The 6,140-nt window shown below is 37.5% G+C and overlaps 1 long non-coding RNA gene across 1 annotated transcript; it reads right to left on the bottom strand.

Annotated features, from left to right (window-relative positions):
• Positions 1-1,518: 1,518 nt before the first annotated feature.
• Positions 1,519-4,967, bottom strand: LOC113297851. Its single transcript, XR_003333785.1, has 7 exons — positions 3,543-4,967; positions 3,219-3,293; positions 2,801-2,963; positions 2,538-2,656; positions 2,301-2,425; positions 2,128-2,224; positions 1,519-2,014 (listed from the first exon to the last, which is right to left on the bottom strand). It is a non-coding gene; the product is annotated as an uncharacterized LOC113297851 (long non-coding RNA).
• Between the last annotated feature and the right edge of the window lie 1,173 nt (positions 4,968-6,140).

The raw sequence follows: 6,140 nt of genomic DNA, 5'->3' as shown, positions 1-6,140 counted from the left end.
TTTTTCACACACTATTAGCATCAAAGCAATTTTCAAGTTATTGAAATAATCATTGCGAAACATTCCAAGGCAACACCAAATGATTGTATCACACACTAGAAAAGCGATTCCTTGGCCGAAGTATGGTGTTCAGTTTACCGAGCCTGCTAAGAAGATTAGTTGCTTGGCTTGTTTGATTTGTAAGTCGAATATACATAAACCAGTCTATCAATTATATGAATCACCGATCCAAGTGTAAACTAGAGAACCTAAAAATAGAAACATGTGTAACTTTCAAAAGTAACTAATAACTCTTTTAATCTTATGCAGAACCCTACCAGTAATTCACAACCAACTACTTCTCTGCGGAAGTATCCTTCACGTAGCAACCCTTCTGATGGATCTAAGAAGCAGTCTCCTAATCTTATGCAGAACTCTACCAGTAATTCCCAACCAAATCCTTCAATATCTCTAGAGAAGTCGTGCACATCTATGGCAAAACATCTGGATAAGACATCTAATGGAGTATACATTCTTTTGTAACGACAATGCAACCGTTACGAATTCTTGGTTGTAACGGCGTCAGTAACAGTTGTTGGACGTTACGAATGTTTTGTAACAGCGAGGTCGTAACAGGCTGGAGCCGTTACTACGTAACACATTAGTAACGTGCGCAAGCCGTTGCTACGTGGCAGCTCCAAGCCGTTACGAATTTTTTTCGTAACAGAAAAAATTACTGCCGGAAATAAGCCTGAATTCTAAGTTCAATACCTGCATACATTCATCATCCACACTAACAATAATTTCTTCAATCTATTCATATCACATTCACTCAATTCATATCACATTCATATAACAAAAGAACTGAAATTTCTCTAAGTACCAATTTTTTTTTAAGGGAATACATGGAAGGTTCCAAATTTGTAAGGGAAAACATAGAAACTTACTAACTGCCTACAAAACTAACAAAACTTGAATACATGGAACGTACAAATCTTGAAGTTACTGATCAAATAGAACATCATTCAAATAACCGCAACTAAGAGCGTCCACAATGGTGCGATCAAAACCAAAGATCAAAGATCAAAAACCACGATCAAATTTGAGTTTAGTCAGTAGTGTGACGCAACGATAAACGAGTATATTTAGTCGAGCGAAGATATAATCAACGTCTGATAGTGGAGCGTTGATATAGTAAACGCCGGTTTGGGGCGTTGATATAGTAAACGCCGGATATGGGGTGTTGATATAGCAAACGTTTTATGTGGGGTGTTTATATAATCCACGCCGGATGGGGCGTTGATATAATCCACACCGGGACAGGGGCGTTGATATAATCTCCGCACTCCCATCTATCGTTTTGCAGTTAGTCAAAATCGTTAAAAGCTAAATCGAATCAAGACCAGCAAGTTAGTAATTGGCTAGTCTGTACTTTAACTACTAGTGGAGCTATTGTATACAGTGATACAATTGTATACAGTGATACAATTGTACGGGTTTTAGTACTTCTAAACTAGACGTGGTATATACTAAAGTCAATTAACTACTAACTAGCTATATTCTTTAGCTTGAGCACATGTATAAAGCATTAACAAAAATGTACTTAAGGTATAATGCATGCCTTAATGGGACGAACATTATACTCACGCCTGTTATCAGGCGGACATTATACTAACGCCCGATCGGGCGTACATTATAGGTTCGTCTAGCTACGGCATATATTATACAACCGCCTGATCTTGGGACGAGAATTATACCACCGCTTCAGATGAAGCGTGTATTATATAAACGCCTGTTAACTGACGAAGATTATAACTTCGCTCGACCAAATTTGGTTTTGGTCGTTGCTCCAGACCAAATATAGTCTCAAATTTGGGTTTAGTCTGGTATATGATCTTTAGTCTGTTCGACTGTGTCACGTATCTGGACCATATATTTGGGTTTAGTCTCCCATTGCAGTTGCTCTAAGCTTTATATCCTTTGCAGGCTTGCTTTGTTGAAAGCTTGGGCATCAGAAAACTCGATGTAGGCAATCCTGCAAAATACAACAGGCTGCATATTATGACAAGTAAACTGGACGTGGCAAGCATAAATCTTTCAATGTAAGAAATAACAAATAAGTATGCAACATGTCAACTGCATACAAACCTTAATGTCAGGATGAGTCATAATGAACTCCCCAAGCGATGGACCAAGAGTGAAAGTGTGAAATCATTGACACCAGAGTTCCAGTGCTCAACACAAACTGCAACATCATGCCTTCAACAGTTCAGACTCAAGTAAATCATTCTAGTAATCTCAATTAAGTATGTTGAACTTACTCTCAAGAGAAACATATTGAAATGTACCGCAACCAAGCTAAGTATTCTATAGGTTGTGCAGCAAATGTTTCACCAAAAGCACCAATAGTCTTCATATTAATTTCAGTTGAGCTAGGTTCCGGTTTCTGCATCGTTTCAAGATTAGAATCGAACTTATTTAACTGACGGCAAGTTAGCAACATCACATTGATTATTCAAATTAGTCTCCTAATATTTAACAAAACTCATAGGAATTACCTTTTCTTGGGCTGAGGATATTAGATCACATGAAAGAGATATATCTTTGAAGTTCAAAACTGCACACTCAAGGCATGAACGAGCGACGAGAGAAGCTTCGGATGGGACAAGTGTCACACCTACAAAAATAAAACCTTAGTAAGAAAAAAGATACATCGTGGCGACTTCATGGAGAAACAAAATTGCAACTTCAGGTAGAAGAATAAGAGGATGCAACCTCATTTTATTCTATCACAACACTAAGATCAAAGGATAATACTCACTTGTGATTTCAGCACATCTACGAAGAATATCACGTAATGCCTCAAGAAGATCAGGCATGCTAATGACCCTTGTCAACCCATCCAGAGATAAAGCTGCTTGAACAACACTAAGATCGTCATCTTGAAGCCGCCTCAATATTGCTTGTTGGATAGAAGCGAGCTTCTGAAACACAAAACATAAGTGGGAACGAAATCAGATAACTATATTGGATGGCGCATAACAATTTGACCTCCCGGCAGAAATAATTCAGGAAAAAAAATCCTAAGATAAGGGTATAATTACAGTATGTTAAAAGCCAAGCATACTAATGCAACACAACAGCAAAAGTAAGCATGCCCAGATCTCCATATTGGTCAGGTATAGCAGAAATAATCAGGATTTTAAAACTTCTTGCACAATAGAGATAAAGCGCCAAACCTGAGAATCAGCAGCTTCAGATTTCAAAATTTTTGATTTGGCCAAACTGGATAGGGTAGCTTTACAGATCTCCGCCTTCCACATAAAAAAAAGGGAATCATTAGATAGCTTAAAAAATGATCAGCAAGAAGAACACCTCAAACAAGGTATAATTAAAAGCCATCAAACATCATGCACTTACAAAGTTTTCCGAATAGGGAGTTGTGACAGCAATTAAGGAATAAGACCAGTTAACTGGTTGTTTTTCAATGACTTGCATTGCAAACCAAGGCAAACTAAACATAAATTAAAACAAGTTCTATTGTGACAAGATCACTTTATTACCTACGGTGATCAGCATGTGGTGCTCGGCATGTTTGAGCAGCTTTCGTACAGCCAGTGTGACCATGGCTAACACCCACAGCTCACAACCAAACTCAACACCACCTGACTCGGCCACCACTTGCAACTGCAACAACAACTTCACCATAAGAACCACCAACTTCAGTTCATTTGCACCCATTTATAGTTGCAACACTCGTTTCCATCTGCATTTATGCCTGCAATTCATACCACCAAAGCAAACCAGTAATAGCTCATTGGCATCTTCAGTTAACCTGCACACTGACTCAAGCCATTCAGTTCAGCTGCACCAGTCTGACTTCCATTCTGTAGCTCTTCCCTGGTTATAATGTGCAATCAAATTCAATCAATCTTAAGCATACATATAATTAAACCAACATTTACTCTCCTTCACTTCTAACTATAACAGCTGCACCTTCAACATCATATAAATACCACCATCAGACTCATTCTCCATGAGTCTTCTCTTTATCTCACAGCTAAATAATCCTGTCAAAACCCTTTAAGCATATCACGAGTTCAACATTAACAACATAATCTTCTCGGCGAACACCAACAACATCACCACTCTACATCACCACTGCCTCCATGACAACAACCACCACAAACCCAGATTGCCACAAATCTCGCTGGTAGCATAAACAACACCAGAATCATCTTCTCCATCTCAGATCCCCTTTTTGTTCTTCATTATTCATCACCGGATTAATTGATTCTGCAATTTATTCGATTCCGAATGCCAATCTCAGATACAACAACACCGAAGTCATTTGAATTCCTGCCATCTTCTCTGGCATTCTAACAACCCATGCTATGATTCTTTGAAACCCTTACCAAATCGAACCAATACCACAGATCCATCTCTTTCTTTGCATCTTTCTCGCCACCAAGGCTAACACTTGTTCATACCCATTCTTGACTTGAATCAAATGGCAACAGCAGATTCATCTTCTATCAGCTGAGAATATCACCATCGATTTCTTCTTACAGCAGTCGCAGGAACCGGAAGGGAAGAAAAGAGTTTGGAAACTGCTGATTAATAGATCTTCTAACATAGATCTGTGAAGTTAGAAACCTGAACTCGATTAATAGATGATCTGTGAAATCGAAAACCCTAAAAGGATAAGGAAGAGAAAAGAGGGAAGAGAAGAAGACTTTTTCGAGTAGATGGGTAAGGAAAAAGAAAATGATACTTGTGGTTAAAACAGGCCGTTACGAATTCCTGTTACGAATCCGGGAATTTGGTGTAGTGTTATTCTCGACAATTCTACTCTCTTTAGGGTTGTGATTTTGCTTGCATGAACCTGTGTAGTTAAAGGTTCCGTAACCTACATTCTTTTTCCTTCTCTGAAACTCTTTTCATCTTAAGAGTGCCTGTTGAGTTTAAATTGTGACTTCCTCTCACAAACCCATACACTATGGATACTCCAAGCATCATGTGTTCCGATGGAAAAGATGTTAATATGATTTTTATGCCATCAATCATGAAGGAAAAAGAGAAATCTCCATTACCTCCAACTTTGAAAAGAAAAAGAAGGAATGTGAGGAAGCCAAGAGTTGTTCCTTCAAATTCTCAGAAGTTTTCTGGTGTTCTTGAAGAGTTGAAGGAAACAAGGAAGGAGATTCAGTAAATAAAGGCTTTTTTTATGAGAACTCTCGAAATTCAGAAGGCCCTGGTTCGACATCATCAGTCTAGAATTTTTTTTGGAATTGACTCCTTTCTCCACGAACCTTATGTTCCTATGGCTGTTGACGACAAGGAGTTCGGGGACGATAAAGAATTCTTCAGAGGTCTCAATGTATAGTAAATCTTCTTATGAGAATTTCTTTCTTGTGTTTTTAGAAGAATAACTAGGGTTTTGAATAGGTATTATTGTGAGTACACATAGCTATGTCCAACGTTTTCATCTTCATGTTTTTATATTTATTTATTTAAATTCTAAGTTTTTTGGAAGATGATTTTTGCAATTTAATCTTTATGATTTTATATATTGCAAAGTGTTATGGGATATGTTGTTTACGTCCGTGAACCTGTGACTGTCACATACTTGTTCAAAAGTTATCTCTATTATATCGGTATGAAAGTATTGATAAAAGATAGAATGAACTTTTGACTTACAAAAGTTAAAGCCTTTTATGTCATTATTTGATGGAAGAAAGGATAAAACTTTTGTTTACAAGGATTATGTCTATTATATGTCATTGTGCAAATAGTGATGGAAAATAGAATGAATCCTTGTGTATTCCGCAGTATTGGTTGATCTCCGATCCACATTTTTGTGCATATACTGTGTTGCTCCGTGAGTTCTCTTATGTCGAGCATGAACAATTGAATTGATCATTTTTGTGGTTGATTCAATTGAGAGTTTTGGATTCAAATTCATGTTTTCATGTGATTTGGTTATATCCAAAGAAATCCTTCTTTTCTTGTAAAAGCAAGGTCGCCTTTGTTGTTCTTTCGGGAATGACATTTTATGGGGGGGAGTTCTTAATTGAACTTGTGCTTAATTTCCAAATCTTTGTGCGGATGTGGAATATTATAGGGGTTATCTTGTATCTTTATAAACTCCTTGATGAATG

The sequence above is a fragment of the Papaver somniferum genome, chromosome 7 (genome assembly GCF_003573695.1).
Source record: "Papaver somniferum cultivar HN1 chromosome 7, ASM357369v1, whole genome shotgun sequence".
Taxonomy (NCBI): Eukaryota; Viridiplantae; Streptophyta; class Magnoliopsida; order Ranunculales; family Papaveraceae; genus Papaver; species Papaver somniferum.
The sequence above is the reverse complement of the archived record's forward strand: the minus strand, read 5'-3'. Positions and strand labels throughout refer to the sequence as shown.